The sequence below is a fragment of the Coturnix japonica genome, chromosome 27, assembly GCF_054131305.1.
Source record: "Coturnix japonica strain WE chromosome 27, WE-NBRP24, whole genome shotgun sequence".
Classification (NCBI taxonomy): domain Eukaryota; kingdom Metazoa; phylum Chordata; class Aves; order Galliformes; family Phasianidae; genus Coturnix; species Coturnix japonica.
In genome coordinates, this window is record NC_140689.1 from 6851616 (window position 1) to 6868344 (window position 16729).

The 16729-nt window shown below is 47.9% G+C and overlaps 1 pseudogene; it reads left to right on the forward strand.

Annotated features, from left to right (window-relative positions):
- The first annotated feature begins 968 nt into the window (after positions 1-968).
- On the forward strand, positions 969-1907 carry LOC146756437 (olfactory receptor 14A16-like; annotated as a pseudogene).
- The last annotated feature ends 14822 nt before the right edge of the window (positions 1908-16729 follow it).

Genomic DNA, 16729 nt, shown 5'->3' on the forward strand with positions numbered 1-16729 from the left:
GTACTGTGGAAAAACCCGTCTGCTACAGCTGAGGGCTTCCGTGCTGCAATATGAAAGCACAGCCCTGAGGGCTGCGTGTCCCAGCACGGCTGCAGGCTGTGCAGCCAGGGCTACAGGCAAGTGCCCAGGGCTGTCCTGCAGAGCAGTGTCCCTGCTGTGCCCCAGGGGCTGTGTGCCGGGTATGGGACTCTGCCGCCTGCCAGGCTCAGCACTCAGCCTGCCCGGGGAGCTGCCCAGGGCGCTGCGGGGAGACGGGTGGGGGGATGGAGCCCCCGGCAGGGCTTGTGCTGCCACAGCTGCTGCCTGGGGCAGGGGATCACAGCCCCACTGCACAACTGAATGTTTGTGAAGGCCCTTTGCAAGAGGAGAGCCAAGGAAGGGTTTTTTCATATCTTGTTCTGAGGGAAGGCAGAAAGGACTGGAGGTGGAAATCTTATAGAGGCTTATAGAGGTAAAATTTAAAACACAGCTATGTTACTCCCAAATATTTCTTCAATCAATTGCTTGTTTTGTGAACAACCACCCAGGTTGTGCTTTCAGCCTCTCGTTTCTAAAAGGAAAGAATCAGTTTAAGTTTTTGCTGTTTTCTGCAGACTCTAATATTGCACTTATACTGCAAACAGGAATATTTGACTAAAACATATTGAAGTGCAAACAGGCTGGAGTTGGGGGCACTAAGAACAGTTGGAGTGAAGATATGAGACATGTAAACAGCTCCAAAGAGGAAAATATTCAGAAGCTCAGGATATGATTATGAAATGAGAACATATTAAGAGCTCCTTAATCTTCTATTTCTTTAGGGATTGTGAAGCTCATGAATATAAATTCAAGTTATGGAGTTAAATGAAAATTATCCAAAGGTAAATGAAAACATTTCAGAGTACAGCGGGAGGAGTGTCTCTGAGAATGATCTGGACTTGTCATTATCTTCTGCACTCTGAACAGGACTCAAAGCACAACAACAGCAGATGCCCAACAGCAGCTCCATCAGTGAGTTCCTCTTGCTGCCGCTGGGAGACACGCGGCAGCTGCAGCTCCTGCACTTCTGGCTCTTCCTGGGCATCTACCTGGCTGCCCTCCTGGGCAATGGCCTCATCAGCACAGCCATTAGCATGCGACCACCACCTGCACACCCCCATGTACTTCTTCCTCCTCAACCTGGCCCTCCTCGACCTGGGCTGCATCTCCACCACTCTCCCCAAAGCCATGGCCAACGCCCTCTGGGACACCAGGGCCATCTCCTACACAGGATGTGCTGCACAGCTCTTTTTCTTTCTCTCCTTCATCTCAGCAGAGTATTCCCTTCTCACCATCATGTCCTATGACCGCTACGTTGACATCTGCAAGCCCCTGCACTACGGGACCTTGATGGACAGCAGAGCTTGTGCCACCATGGCAGCAGCTGCCTGGGTCACTGGGGTTCTCAATTCAATGCTGCACACTGCCAGTACGTTTTCACTGCCTCTCTGCCAAGGAAACATTGTGAACCAGTTTTTCTGTGAAATCCCCCAGATCCTCAAGATTTCCTGCTCAGACTCCAACCTCAGGGAAGTTGTGTTTCTCATTTTTAGTGCCAATTTATTCTTTGGTTGCTTTGTTTTCATATTGGTGTCCTATGTGCAGATCTTTGTGGCTGTGCTGAGGATGCCCTCTTAGCAGGGACGGCACAAAGCCTTCTCCACGTGCCTCCCTCACCTGGCCGTGGTCTCCCTGTTTCTCAGCACTGGTAGGCTTTTGCCTACCTGAAGCCCCCGTCCACTTCCTCCCCACTTCTGGATCTGACAGTGGCACTTCTGTACTCAGTGGTTCCTCCAACACTGAACCCTGTTATCTACAGCACGAGGAACAGGGAGATCAAGCACACTCTCAGGAAGTTGCTGCAGTACACACTATTCCAGCTTCCATAAAATGCACAACCTCCTCATTGGATTCCCACTGATGGTTCTTTAGGTTTATGCCTCTTTTGTTGTTTGATTGTGTGAGATATAGCAACGTGCAAAAAAAAAAAAAAAAAAAAAAAGAAAAAAATATTATTGAACTTATAAATAAAAATATATTTCACTTCTTTCCTACCTAATTTCCATTTTCTCTATCCAAGAGCTCATGGAAACATATAACCACATTCCCTGAATACATTTTAAGGTACCTAAAAAGGTTTCAAAATAGATTTTACTTAGCTTTTCTTTTTTCCTGCTTTGACTGGATTTGGGGAGGTACAGCCACCGACAGCAGCTCAACGTGCTCTTTTCATTTCTGATCTCTTTACACCACCAAAGTGCTCTCAAGTCCTCTCATTTGTGCAGTCCTGAAGGTCTTGTGTGTCTCACGACCGTCCTGTTGCCTCTACAGCAGCAATCCAGGGCTGCAGTCAGTAGCCAGCAAAATGAACAGGTCTGTCAGAGCTGGTCCCTTGCTGGCACTGCCATAACAAAAGGGCCCCTTTAGAGCAGGCCCAGAGAACTGGAGGGAGGCCTCTTCCAAAGCTGGTGCAAGGAATATACCTCAGGAGCTGCTCCCTGAGAAAACCTCGAGATCTTCTGGTGCTCTTCAGTGCGTGACCCAATCAAATTGAATAGTCCCAAGGAGATAAGTAAGAGACTCGGGGCAGTGCTGTGGTTTAAATTTTATGAGTTGAGATAAAGAGAAAAAGAAAAAGATAATAATTATGACAAATGTATTTATACATATATAATATCTTTAGTATGTTTTCACACATATTCAACATATGCAGTTGCAGTCATATATGAATTAAGCCCTATGTTTATCTGTTTGCAAGTCCAGGACTAGTTGCAGGGGTTTTAGCAGCCAGAGGGTTCACTGTAGGAGCTGTACTGACTTTCAGGCTGTTGCAGGAGTTGAAGTGACCTCAGAGCTCATTGCCAGAGCTGGGACCACCACAGGAGATGTGACTATGTTGGAGCAGCCACTGGGCTCATTGGAGGGGTTGGAGTGACCACAGGGCTGAACCTCCTGGCACAGTGCACCTCACCTGGGAGGAATTTGTTTCACTTTCTTATCACTATACTTGGAACAGCTACAGGACCTGTAGCAGGAGTGACTGCAGAGCTCATTATGAGGGATGGAGTGACAGCGGGATCTGTCCAGAGCGTGGAGTAACTGCAGAACGTGTAACAAAACCTTGGAGCTGCTGCAGGGTCTGTGCCAGGAGTTGCAGAGACTGCAGCACTGTCAGCAGATCCAGCTCTCTTCCCCTTGAGGATGCTGAAGACCCACTTATGGGGCAGGGGATGCAGTTATGGGGCTGGGGACTCTGATATGGGTCTGTGTTCCCACTTATGGGGCTGGAGAAGCATTTATGGGATCGGGGATGCAGTTATGGGGCTGGGGATGCAGCTAGGGGCTGGAGATGAACCTATGGGGCTGGGGAACCACTTATGGGTCACACTTATGGGGCTGGGTACAGGTATGTCAACCAGGGACCCCCATAGTGTCCCCACTGGTGTCACACTTATGGGGCTGGAGATGCAGTTATGGGGTTTGGGGTCTCACTTTTGGGGCTGGGGATGCAGTTATGGGGTTGGGGATGCAGTTATGGGGCTGGGGAGGCACTTATGGGGCTGGGGATGCACTTATGGGGCTGGGGAGGCAGTTATGGGGCTGGGGAGGCATTTACGGGTCACACTTATGGGGCTGGGGATGCAGTTATGGGTCCCACTTATGGGTCTGGTGACCCACTTATGGGTCTAGGGACCCACTTATGGGGCTGGGGTCACACTTATTGGGACCCAATTAGGGTTTATGGGGACGTCATTAGTGTTTGGGGTCACAGATATGGGGCTGGAGCCTCACTTATGGGTCTCAGTTATGGGGCTGTGTTCACACTTATGAGGCTTGGGGTCCCCATTGGCCCCTATAGGGTCACTTTTATGGGGCTGGGGATGCAGTTATCGGGCTGGAGCCTCACTTATGGGTCACACTTATGGGACTGGGGACATCTTGAAGTCTTTAGGGTCACACTTATTGGTCTGAGGACCCGCTTACAAGTCTGTGTTCCCACTTATGGGTTTGTGTTCCCACTTATGGGTCTGGAGCCTCACTTGTGGGTCACAATTATGGGGCTGGAGCCTCACTTATGTGTCTGGAGCCTCACTTATGGGGCCAGGGGTCCCCATTAGCCCCTATGGGGTCACACTTATGGGGCTAGAATCATAATTATGGGGTTTTGAGTCCCACTTATGGGTCTGTCTTCCCACTTATTGGTCTGGGGTCCCCATTGGCCCCTATGGGGTCACACTTATGGGTTGCACTTACCTTGTTGCTTGCCGGCCTTCTCATTGTCATTGGGATGAATGTGGTCCCATATAAAGGCCTGTCTCGCTCCAATTTAGGAGTGAGGCAAAGGTTCTTTTGATATGTTATGCCCAGCATGAGATTAAGAAGAAGAGCATTCAAATGTTGATCCAACCAGCTTATTAGAGGTGATAGACAACTGAGGGGATGGGGAAGGGAGAGCGACGAATACCGAAATTAGGGTGATGGGGACGGGAAAGTAGGCGATAGAAAAAGGTAGAAAAGAGCAAGAATTACGTTAAAGCGGGGAATAGTCACCTCCTGGATGCAGCAGCGACCCGTAGTACGTTGTTACGTTGGTAGGGGAGAGCAGCAGCAGAGTAGCAGGCCGCAAGCAGCAGATCGGTGCAGCGCAGAAGGCGGTCACAGTACCGTGGTCTCAAGAAGCGGAGTGTCGGGCAGCGAGGTCTCACGGAGCAGAGTCTCGAGCAGCAATCCCAGGAGAGACAGTAGGCAGCAGTAGGACAACGGTGGAGGAATCTGAGGTCAGTTACCTAAAAGGTTCTTCAGCATGCAGGCATCTTCTTCAGCATGCAGGCGTTCATGTAGAGAGGCATCTGATGACAGAAAACCTCCTTGTTTCCGTAGTGAGGCATCTGGTATCAGAAAACCCAAATTCGGGGTTAGTCCGTGCCCTTTTTATCCTACTTCTTCCCAGCCTTCATGACATTTCTGGAAGGCTCGGGTCAGAGTCATGTGAATTCCTCGGAGATGGCCATCTTCCTTGAGATAGGCCCACACAAAAAGACCACTTTAGGGCCATTGATCAGCATCTTATCTCTCTTATAGCTCCCAGACTTGTCCATCTCTTGAACAAAGGGATTTCTCGAACCTTGGTTCCTGTGTGTCTCAGACAAAGGCAGTCCTGGAACCTTGGCCAGGACTTGCCTGAACTTGTTCATTTCAGCAAACTTTGAGACAGTAATGTAAAAAGCATGACCTCTTACACCACCCCATGACTCAAAGTTTGCTTAAAAAATGGACCACTGCTGATCCAGGATGGTGAGAAAAAGATAGCAAGCATGAGGGAAAAGGAAGGTGAGGGTGGTTTAATGCAATGATTACAAAAGATCTCTTGATGTGCTCAATTTCTCCATCACTTGAGGAGGTTACAAAATACATGGACAATACAACACATTGGATAAGTTCAATGAAACGTGATATCATACACAAAACAAACATGAAAGTTGCAACAACACACAATAGATATAATAAGATGCATTTTACACACAGTCCACCTGGAAGCCAGGAAAAAAGGTCAAGGTCTGGACTTTTCCAAGTTTGGACAGGAACATGTCCTATTTTCTGTATACCTTCAGCAATTGGTTTAACTTCACCATTATCAATCTTTAGACAACAGGTGGAACATTTAATTTGACACAGGCACCTCTCAGTGATTCTTCAGGAGGGGTGAGACAAATATTACATAATGAATAAAAGGTAGAAAGTGAGAAGGAACAGCCATACACTGAAAACAACCATACATTTAACAATAACCAATAGCAATAAATAAACAAGTAAAACAATAGGGATCTTTGTGTCAGAAGAACTTTCCACTTGAGCATTTCCAAAACAGTTCAATTGCTGAGAGATATAAATACTAGTCTGGCAAGTTTAAGAACTGTTATAGTCACAACATAGTGTAGGATACCCCAGAATTTAAATCATAGGGAGTAATCCCAGAAACATACATGTTTCTTGTCAAAAACTCAGACACTTTCCAACAACCATGTTTTGAATGGAACTCCTGGACTGATGAGACACTGAAAAGCATCAGTGCAAAGGATTTTATCATAAATTTCACTTTTGTGACTACATCTAACATATATTAGATGGGTTCCATTGCTCATTTCCCAATTCATTAGGAATTTGGAAACACCATGGAGTTACATGCAAATCACCATCAAGTTTGACCAAAAGAGGTGAAATAAGGGGTCAAAAGGAATGATTACCACTGTGCAAAGAGTACAAGAAAGCCAGGATGACCTGAAAAAAAAAACTCTGAACTCAATTGTGAAGTTTAAACAGATCCAAAGACTGATATCAATCACAACTCACAACTACAGCAAACAAAAACATAATACTATTGCAACCAAATATGTAATAAAGAGATATATCAGTATTCTAGCATGATCACATCTTCAATTTTTCTGTCATAAAACACAAATGGTTAAAATCGGCTACAAGCCATTCTGTTCCGTGAAGGTCCCACGGGGATCTTCTGTAAAATAAAGCAAGACAACTTGCCCTTCGGGGGCTTTGTTAATACAATTATCTTCTCCTTTTGTTGTGAGTTTTCTAACACATCCACCCTTCACTGCTTCCCCCCCCTCCACCTCCCTCTCATCTGGGGGAGGGGGCGAAAGTATCAACTTTCCTTGGGCTTTTGTTCTGGCCACAAGTTAACTAATTTCTCTAGCCTGACTGTGGGTAATCCATTCATCAAATCTTGTGGAACACCCTTTTGCCAGTCCAGTGTCCAGAGATGATTACGTTTATGATCAATATTTCTCCTACCTGTTCTTACTGGCAATGAGACCCTTCCAGTTCCACTAAGCTTTGGGCTAGGTGGCCTAGGAGCAAGGGTGGTTGCTGCGAGCCTTACTTCCCCTGGCTCAGATTTACTGGAAGAAGCCACAGGCCCATACTTCCTTTCATAATTAATCAACTCTTGGGCAACCTCCCCCCATGTCCATACATTGTACCCTGACTGCAAATGGCCGGAGGTGCCAGTTCCTTCTAATGCTGGCCGGGTTCTTTCTCCCTGAGGCATAGCTTGTATTTTTCCCTGTAGTTGTATACCTATGGGTTTCAGCGATTCTGGAAGCCCCCTAATTAAAGGAGTCATCCTTTCAGGATCCACAGGCATCATCATAGGTGATTTGTGCCATGGCTGCAATTTCCTGTCATACATCATTTGCAGGCAAGCGGACTTTTGGACACTTTCAACCAATTGGTCAACTGTCCCATTAATGGCAAGAGGGTCTCCCCTTTCTAAAGGGTTGAGACCACCAGCCCAGTAAGCAGCCCTTTGTGTTAGGGACCAGGGAACACAGTTATTACCAGTAGTCAAAAATACTCCTGGCCCCCAATAACCCTCAGCCTCCTTTTCGGTTAACATTATTTTTTCTCCACCAGTTAGACTGACTCTCCATACATATTCTGTTTCGGATTCCTTTGGAGAGTGGCTAAAATCCTTTTTCAGTTTTGCTAATTCAGTGGCAGAAAAGGGAACTTCTTTAACATTCATTTGAGGATCCAGGTCCTCTCCATTATCAAAGGTATCTTCTGTTTTTATTAGAGGGCGCAGAGGGGCTATTGGGGTTTCAATCTTATCAAAACTTTGTTTTGTTTCTTTCAGTTCTTCCTGAGGATACAGTTTTTCTTGTGGTGCAACATGAATATCAGTGTCACCCGTATCTTTATATGTAAAATTTCCTTAAAAGCCATTTGTAACAAGGCCGAATTATGTCTCTCTCTTTCCAATTGTACTTCTAGATTTCCAATTTGGTTTTGCAAGGCTTTCACGAGTTCCTGGGTTGTTTTAACTGTTTCTTGTAACGACTGTATAGTCTGGTTTTCCGCCTCAAACTGCTGATCTTGGAACTCCACGGCTGCTTTTAAAGCAGCACCGAGTACTGCACAAATAAATGATTTGCCTTTCTGTAGCAAAGTATTCCCTTTTCATCTACTATGGAGTACCTTTTCACTATTCACTGACACTTCATGATGGATGGGCAAGGAAGATGAGGAAAGGCTGCTGCCCTTTGTGAGAGTGCACTGAGCTCTGCCTGGGGATGGCAGAGGAGCCAGCTGAGAACTGATGGAAAAGGCACAAAGAGGAGAGCAGCAGATTCTGTTCCTTGCTTCCTGATCAGGAAGAACAAGAGGAAGAGGAAAGGCAGGTATGTGAGTTACAGCTGGGATGGAATTATTTTCTTCAGACATTCCGCTATGGTGCAGTGTTTTGGTTCTAGGAGAAAACCATTGATAACACTCTGATGTTTTCAGTTGCTGCTAAGCAGTGTTGTACAGAGCCAAGGCCATGGTCAGTAGAGGGCACATGGAGCTGGGAGGGAACAGAGTGAGGACAGCTGACTGAAAGTGGCCGAAAGGATGTTCTCTATCAGCTGACAGCAAGCAGAAATTGTATTGAAAGGGGTGGGAGTTCATCTCAGTCTTTTCTCTTCCCAGGGCCCAACTGGGCATCTGTCTGGTGGTGCTGAGCAAGTGCTTGTTTATCCGCTGTTACATACTATTCCATATCAACGGATATATAGTGATAACTATAACTCCTCTCCTTTTATCTCTCTTAGTAAATTGCTTTGTTACAACCCACAAGTTGTACTTTTTTTCCCAGTTCTCTTCCCCATCCCATTAGGAATGGGGCAGTGCACCAAGCACTGTGTGCTGCTGAGCCACATGTTGGGTTCAACAACCACCATCATTTTGGTGCCAGATGTGAGTCTCCAAGGGTTGAGATAACGGCACATTTGTCCAGATCGAGTTAACACAGGGCTTTGTGGGAGTTGGAGAAGTGCAGGCCATGATGCTGATAGTTTCCCTATGTGTGGAGCTTGCTGAGTCTTCTCATGAAGCTGCATTGCACAGCTCCTTGCTTTTGCTGGTTTTCCCTGCTGCATTATTTGTCAACTCTGGATTCTGGATTAGGGTATTTATTTTGCTATGCTCTTTGACCTTGGTTTGTATCATGATAAAATTGGCAGCTGACAAAGTGAAGTTTTGTGCACATTCATCTCTGTGGTCATCTTTGGGTTTTGGAAGTAATATTGTTGGTATGATTAGAAATTACACATTTTACATAGTCTCCTCTGGGAGACCAGGGGTGTTCAAGGAGTGACTGGATATTGTGTTGAGGGACATGGTTTAGTGGGAGCTATTGGTAATAGGTGAATGGTTGGACTGGATGATCTTTTAGGCCTTTTCCAACCTTGGTGATTCTAGAATTCTAGGACTGAGGTTAAACATTATTCAGGAATATCAGTGAGAGATCTGTTTCAAGGTGAGAAGGCTCTGCATGGCAGGGGGTGTGGGATGGTCTGGGCAGCTGCCTGGAGCGGTGGGCACCCCCAGGGCTTAGGAACTTCATCTCTGAGCAACCGCAGGATCCTGAGAAACTGGTAGAATATTGGGGGAAGGTCTGATGAAACCCTGGAGATCTCAAACAGGCACAAATAACTGGAGTGTGCCAGGGCCTGGCCCACACCTACTGAGCTGTGTTTAACATTCTTCAGCATCATCAATGGGAAGAGAGCTGGATCTTCTGTCAGATCCCGCTGCCACTCTACCTCTCATAATGAGCTCTGCAGTCACTCCTGCTACAGGTCCTGTATCTGTTCCAAGTTTTTGATAAGAAAATGAAACAAATGCTTCCCAAGGGTGGTGCACTGTGCCAGGAGGTACAGCCCTGTGGTCACTCCAACTCCTCCAATGAGCACAGTGGCTGCTAAAACTTTAATCCCAGGTCCTGCAGTGATTCCAGCTCTGGCAATGACCTCTGCAGTTACTCAAACTCCTGCAGTAGGAAAACAGCCTCTCCAGTTCCTACAGTGAAACTTGAGGCTATTAAAACCCCTGCAACAGGTCCTGGACTTGCAAACAGATATGCATATAAACTATTATCATCTATGTATCATATGTATATGTATTAGTACATGCACATATATTAGCAACTGCCTATATTATATATATCTGAAAATATACTATATATATAAGATATGTATATATGCATTTATCATATTTATAATCATTTTCTTTTTATCTTGACCTTAAACCACAGATTCTAATCCTCAGCACTGCCTTGAGTCCCTTACAGATCTCCTTGGGACTTCTGAAACTATCCCTGGCAGTCAGTGAAATGCACCAGAGTATCTTGAAGTCTTCTCAGAGAGCAGCTCCTGAGGTACATTCCTTAAGCCAGATTTAGAAGAGGCCTCCAGTTCTCTGGACCTGCTCCGAAGGTGCCCTCTTGTTATGGCAGTGCCAGCAAGGAGACCAGCTCTGACACAGTCATTCATATTGCTGGCTACTGACTGCAGCCCTGGAGTGCTGCTGTAGAGACAACAGGACTGTTGTGAGAAAAAGAAGACATTCAGCCTGCACAAATGAGAGGACTTGAGAGCACTGTGGCGGTGTAAAGAGATCAGAAATGAAAACGTTGAGCTGCTGTCTGCGGCTGTACGTCCCAAATACAGACAATGTAGGAAGACAGAATAGCTAAGCAAATGTCTTTTTTGAAACCTTTTTAGGTATCTTATAACGTATTCAGGGAATCTGGTTACATGTTTACTTGAGCTCCTAAAGTGATAAAATGGAAATTAGGTAGTAAAGAATTTAAATTCATTTTTATTTATAACTTCAATAACATTTTTATTTTTATTTTATTTTATTTTATTTTGCACATTCCTATATCTCACATAATCAAACAACCAAAGGTGCATAAAACATAACGAACCATCACTGGGAATCCTATGAGGAAGTTGTGCATTTTATGGAAGTTGGAATAGTGCATATTGCAACACCTTCCTGAGCGCGTGCTTGATCTCCCTGTTCCTCATGCTGTAGATAATAGGGTTCAGTGTTGGAGGAACCACAGAGTACAGAAGTGCCACTGTCAGATCTAGGAGTGGGGAGGAAATGGATTGAGGCTTCAGGTGGGCAAAAAAGGCAGTGCTTAGAAACATGGAGACCACGGCCAGGTGAGGGAGGCACGTGGAGAAGGCTTTGTGCCGTCCCTGCTCAGAGGGCATGCTCAGCACAGCCACGAAGATCTGCACATATGACACCACTATGAAAACAAAGCAGCCAAAGGCTAAACTGGAACCAAAAATGAGAAACACAATTTCCCTGAGATTTGATTCTGAGCAGGAGAGCTTGAGGATCTGTGGGATTTCACAGAAAAACTGGTTCACAACATTGCCTTGGCAGAGAGGCAGTGAAAACGTACTGGCAGTGTGCAGCAGGGAATAGAGAACCCCAGCGCCACAGGCAGCTGCTGCCATGGTGGCACAAGCTCTGCTGTCCATCAAGGTCCCGTAGTGCAGGGGCTTGCAGATGGCAACATAGCGATCATAGGACATGATGGTGAGAAGGGAATACTCTGCTGAGATGAAGAAGGTAAAGAAAAAGAGCTGTGCAGCACATCCTGTGTAGGAGATGTCCCTGGTGTCCCAGAGGGCGTTGGCCATGGCTTTGGGGAGAGTGGTGGAGATGCAGCCCAGGTCGAGGAGGGCCAGGTTGAAGAGGAAGAAGTAGATGGGGCTGTGCAGGCGGCGGTCGCAGGCTACGGCTGTGCTGATGAGGCCGTTGCCCAGGAGGGCAGCCAGGTAGATGCCCAGGAAGAGCCAGAAGTGCAGGAGCTGCAGCTGCCGCGTGTCTGCCAACGGCAGCAGGAGGAACTCGCTGATGGAGCTGCTGTTGGGCATCTGCTTTTTTTCCTGGGCTTGGAGTCCTGCTCAGAGTGCAGAAGATAACGACAAGTCCAGAGCATTCTCAGAGACACTCCTCCTGCTATAACATAAAATATTTTCATTCTCCTACAACAGTGTACATTTAGCACCATTACTTGCATTTAATTTCATGTTGTTCAGCATTCCTAAATCAGATGCAGCATATGGAGCTGTAACCTTCCACTTCTTTTCTTATCCCTTCTCCCTGGATATTTTCATCTGTTTCATGTCTCATATCTTTTCCCCAGGTGCCCTTAGAGCCCCAAAAACAACCTCTGTGCCATTCAGTGTGAATTCTAAAAGACTGCCTGTTTGCATTTTAAGTGAATTATTCATGTCTACTGAAAATGAGGATATTTTCTGTTGGTTCCATCCTTCAGGAAATGGGAGACTGAGAGCACATCATGTGTGACTGTTCTGAAAACAATCAATTGAGTGAAGAAAAATTCTCAGAGCTGTGACAGCCCCTTTTACATTTCTGCCTCCAATCCTTTCTACGTTCCCCCAGAACAGGAAATGGAAACCCTCTGCTTTGGCTCTCCTCCGGCAAAGCAACCTCAGAATCATACTGTTGTGCAGTGTAGCTGTGATCCCCCTGCCCCAGGCAGCAGCTGTGGCAGCACAAGCCCTGCCAGGGGGCTCCTTCCCCCCACACGTCTCCCCGCAGCGCCCTGGGCAGCTCCCCGGGCAGGCTGAGTGCTGAGCCTGGCAGGCGGCAGAGTCCCATACCCGGCACACAGCCCCTGGGGCACAGCAGGGACCCTGCTCTGCAGGACAACCCTGGGCACCCGCCTCCAGCCCCGGCTGCACAGCCTGCAGCCGTGCTGGGACACGCAGCTCTCCCCCACAGCTCTTATGCTGCAGCACAGAAGCCCTCAGGTGAAGCATAAGTCTTTTTTCCACTGTAACGAACATGCATTACCTGCAGCCAATCTGCTACGGAATGTCCCAGATTTAGTTAACCCTCAATTAAAAGCAGCTACATTACCTACTGAATGAGACTTACCGTGTCGTGGTCTGTGAGCAATGCTCCTGCAGAGAGCTCGCAGCCCACTCACACAGTACAGATCTTGTAAGCTCACTCCAATTTCTCTCCTCTCCTTCTGTCACCTGCAGGCTGTGCTGTGCACAAGAGACGCTCCTGGGCACAGCTGTCTCTCTACAGCACCATCCAGTTTTATGAGCTCCCTGTGTCCCAGGAACGTAGCCCAGCTCAACAGCAGATGATCTCATTTTTATCCTTCCCACTCATCTCCCCTGACATGTCCCTGGGTCCTCATGGCCAACAGCTCCTGAAAGACAACAGCATCATGACTGTGTTTTGAAATCTGCTCAATTAACCACCACATGTCCAGTGGTCAGTGACTGATTGGAGACATATAGCAAGCACTACCAGAGTTCATTTGATGAAGCACAAATGGCACCCAGAGAAGAACAGGGAGGTTTGGACTTTCCCTGTGCAGGACAGTGATCCAGCTGAGGCAGTGCAGGAGTCTCATCCCTTGACAGAAATCCTGGAGCTGAAATGGGATTCAGCTCCCTACACACCCACAGGAGCTGGGATTCCTCTGATTCAGTTCAGAAGAGCACAAGGAGTTGCCTGCATGTGAGCTCCTGCTCTGAGTCCTCGGTCCTTCAGCTGGGAGGCAGCTGCTCACACACAGACACTGGGTGATGCCCAAGGTGCCTGGGCTGCTCCTGATGTGTGCCAGTGCTTGTAAACTGTGTGGGAAATCACAGAATCACAGAAATGTAGGGGTTGGAAGGGACCTCTAGAGATCATCGAGTCCAACCCCCCAGCAAAAACCTCAGGTATTTATAAACCTGGATCAAGTCCCCTCTCAGCCTTCTTTTTTCAAGGCTAAACAGACCCAGTTCCCTAAGTCTCTCCTCATAGGGGAGATGCTCCAGGCCCTTCACCTTCTCTGTGGCCCTCCGCTGGACTCTTTCCAAGAGATCCCTGTCTTTTTTGTACTGGGAGCTCAGAACTGGACACAATATTCCAGATGAGGCCTCACCAGGGCAGAGTAGAGGGGGAGGATCACCTCCTTCGACCTGCTGGACACGCTCTTTTTAATACACCCCAGTATGCCATTGGCTCTTTTGGCTACAAGGGCACACTGCTGGCTCATGGTTAATCTGTCATCCACCAGGACGCCCAGGTCCCTCTCAGCAGAGCTCCTCTCCAACAGGTCTACCCCCAGCTTGTGCTAGTGCATGCAATTATTTCTACCCTCATGCAAGACTCTACACTTGCTTTTGTTAATCCTCATCCGGTTTCTTACTGCCCAGCTCTCCAGCCTGTCCAGGTCTCGCTGAATGGCAGCACAGCCTTCAGGTGTGTCAGCCAATCCTCCCAACTTCGTGTCATCAGCAAACTTGCTGAGGGTGGTCACTATCCCCTCATCAAGGCCGTTGATGAAGATGTTGAACAATACCGGACCCAGTACGGACTCCAGGGGGACGCCGCTAGTTACACGCCTCCAGCCAGACGCCGCACCGTCAACGACAACCCTCTGCACTCTGCCAGACAGCCAATTCTCAACCCACTTCACCGTCCACTCATCTATCCCATACTTCCTCAGCTTTGTTATAAGGATGTCATGGGGGACAGTATCAAAAGCCTTACTGAAATCAAGGTAGACTACATCTACCGCCCACCCCGTGTCCACCCAGCTAGTGACATCTTCATAAAAGGCGACCAGGTTGGTCGAGCACGACCTCCCCTTGGCGAACCCATGCTGGGTTCTCCTGATAACCTCCTTATCACCCAGTTGTCTGGAGATGGCATCCAGCACAAGCTGTTCCATCACCTTCCCTGGGACAGAGGTGAGGCTGACCGGCCTATAGTTACCCGGGTCTTCCTTCTTGCCCTTTTTGAAGACTGGACTGACACTGGCCGTCCTCCAGTCTTCAGGCACCTCCCCAGTTCTCCAAGACCTCTGATAGATTACAGAGAGCGGCTCAGCAACGACCTCCGCCAGCTCTCTCAGCAACCGCGGATGCACCCCATCAGGTCCCATGGATTTATGGACCTTAATGTTTCCTAGGCAATCACGGACCACCTCTTCCCTGACTAAAGGGAAATCTCCCATTTCCTGGACTCTCTCATCAACCTCCAGGGTTCGGGATTCCTGAGGGAGAACCCTTTCACTAAAGACAGAAGCGAAGAAGGCGTTCAGTATTTTCGCCTTCTCAGCATCCCCTGTTACCAGAGCGCCCCCCTCACTTAGTATGGGGCCCACATTCTCCCTAGCCTTCCTTTTGCTGTTAACATATTTAAAAAAGCCTTTTTTATTATCCTTTATCTTCTGAGCTAGATTCAACTCTAGGTGGGTTTTGGCCTTCCTGGTCGCATCTCTGCAGTCCCTGACTACATTCTTGTATTGTTCCCAAGTGGTCAGACCCTTTTTCCACATATCATGTACTTTCTTCTTTCCGCGGAGCTGGCACATGAGCTCCTTACTCATCCACGCAGGTCTCCTTGCACCTTTTCCTGATTTCTTAGTCACAGGGACTCACCAATCCTGAGCTTGGAAGAAGAGCCGTTTAAACACTAACCAGCTCTCACAGGCCCCCTTGCCTTCTAGCACCCTGGCCCATGGGATAGCCCCAAGTCGGTCCCGAAGGAGATCAAAGTTGGCTTTCCTAAAGTCCAGGGTAGCAGTCCTACTTTTTGCTTTGCTTCCTCCACTCAGGATCTCAAACTCCACCATCTCATGGTCACTACATCCCAAGCTGCCCCCAACTTTTACTTCCTTAACAAGTCCTTCCTTATTGGTGAGAATAAGGTCCAGCAATGCCCCACCCCGCGTTGGTTCCTCTACCACCTGCATCAGGAAGTTGTCTTAAATGCACTGCAAGAATTGTCTGGACCGCGCATGCCTGGCCATGTTGGTTGTCCAGCAAATATCTGGATAATTAAAATCCCCCATAAGCACCAGTGCCTGGGAGTGTGCCGCTACTTCCAGTTGCTTATGGAAGGCCTCATTGACCTCCTCCTCCTGATCAGGAGGCCTGTAGTACACACCCACAACAGTGTCCCCTTTGCCAGCCTGGCCCTTGATTCTCACCCACAAGCTCTCGACTTCTACATTACTCTCCCCCAGGTGGAGTTCAATACATTCTAGCTGCTCTCTCACGTAAAGAGCAACTCCACCACCCCGCCTTGCCAGCCGATCTTTCCTAAAAAGCACATAGCCCTCCATGACAACATTCCAGTCATGTGAGCTGTCCCACCACGTCTCCGTGATCGCAATGAGATACTGGCCACGTGACTGTACGCAGAACTCCAATTCTTCCTGTTTATTCCCCATGCTTTGCGTGTTGGTATAGAGGCACTTGAGAGAGGCAGCATCTCTCCACCCCTCTCCATGCCTTTTAACTCCATTGTCTGCACCCAGCGAGTTCTGCTTTAAGACCTGAACTGCCGCCTCAGACCCAGTGACCCTTGTTTTGTCCCCTTCCCCCATGCTACCTAGTTTAAACACCTGTCAATAAGTCCTGACAGTTCCTCACCTGGAACCCTCTTACCCCATTGAGACAGGCCGCTTCCGTCGGCAGCTGTCATGCCAGGAGCCGAATAAATTGCCCCATGATCAAAAAAACCAAGACTCCTATGTCTGCACCAACTCTTTAACCATTTGTTTAAGAGGTGGGTTTTTAGGCCCAACTCAGTATCCCTCCCTGCCACTGAAGGTACAGATGCAATAACCACTTGCACACCTGTTCCTTCGATTACCCGCCCCAGTCCCCTGAAATCATCTTTGATAGCCTTCAGGCTTTTGTAACTAACTTCTTCACTGCCAGCCTGAACTATCAGCAGGGGATAGTAGTCAGAAGGGCAGATCAGACTGGGAAGTCTCCCAGCAATGTCCCTGACCGGTGCCCCGGGAGGGAGCACACCTCCCTGTGGGTAGGGTCAGGCCGGCATATAGGGCCTTCCATTC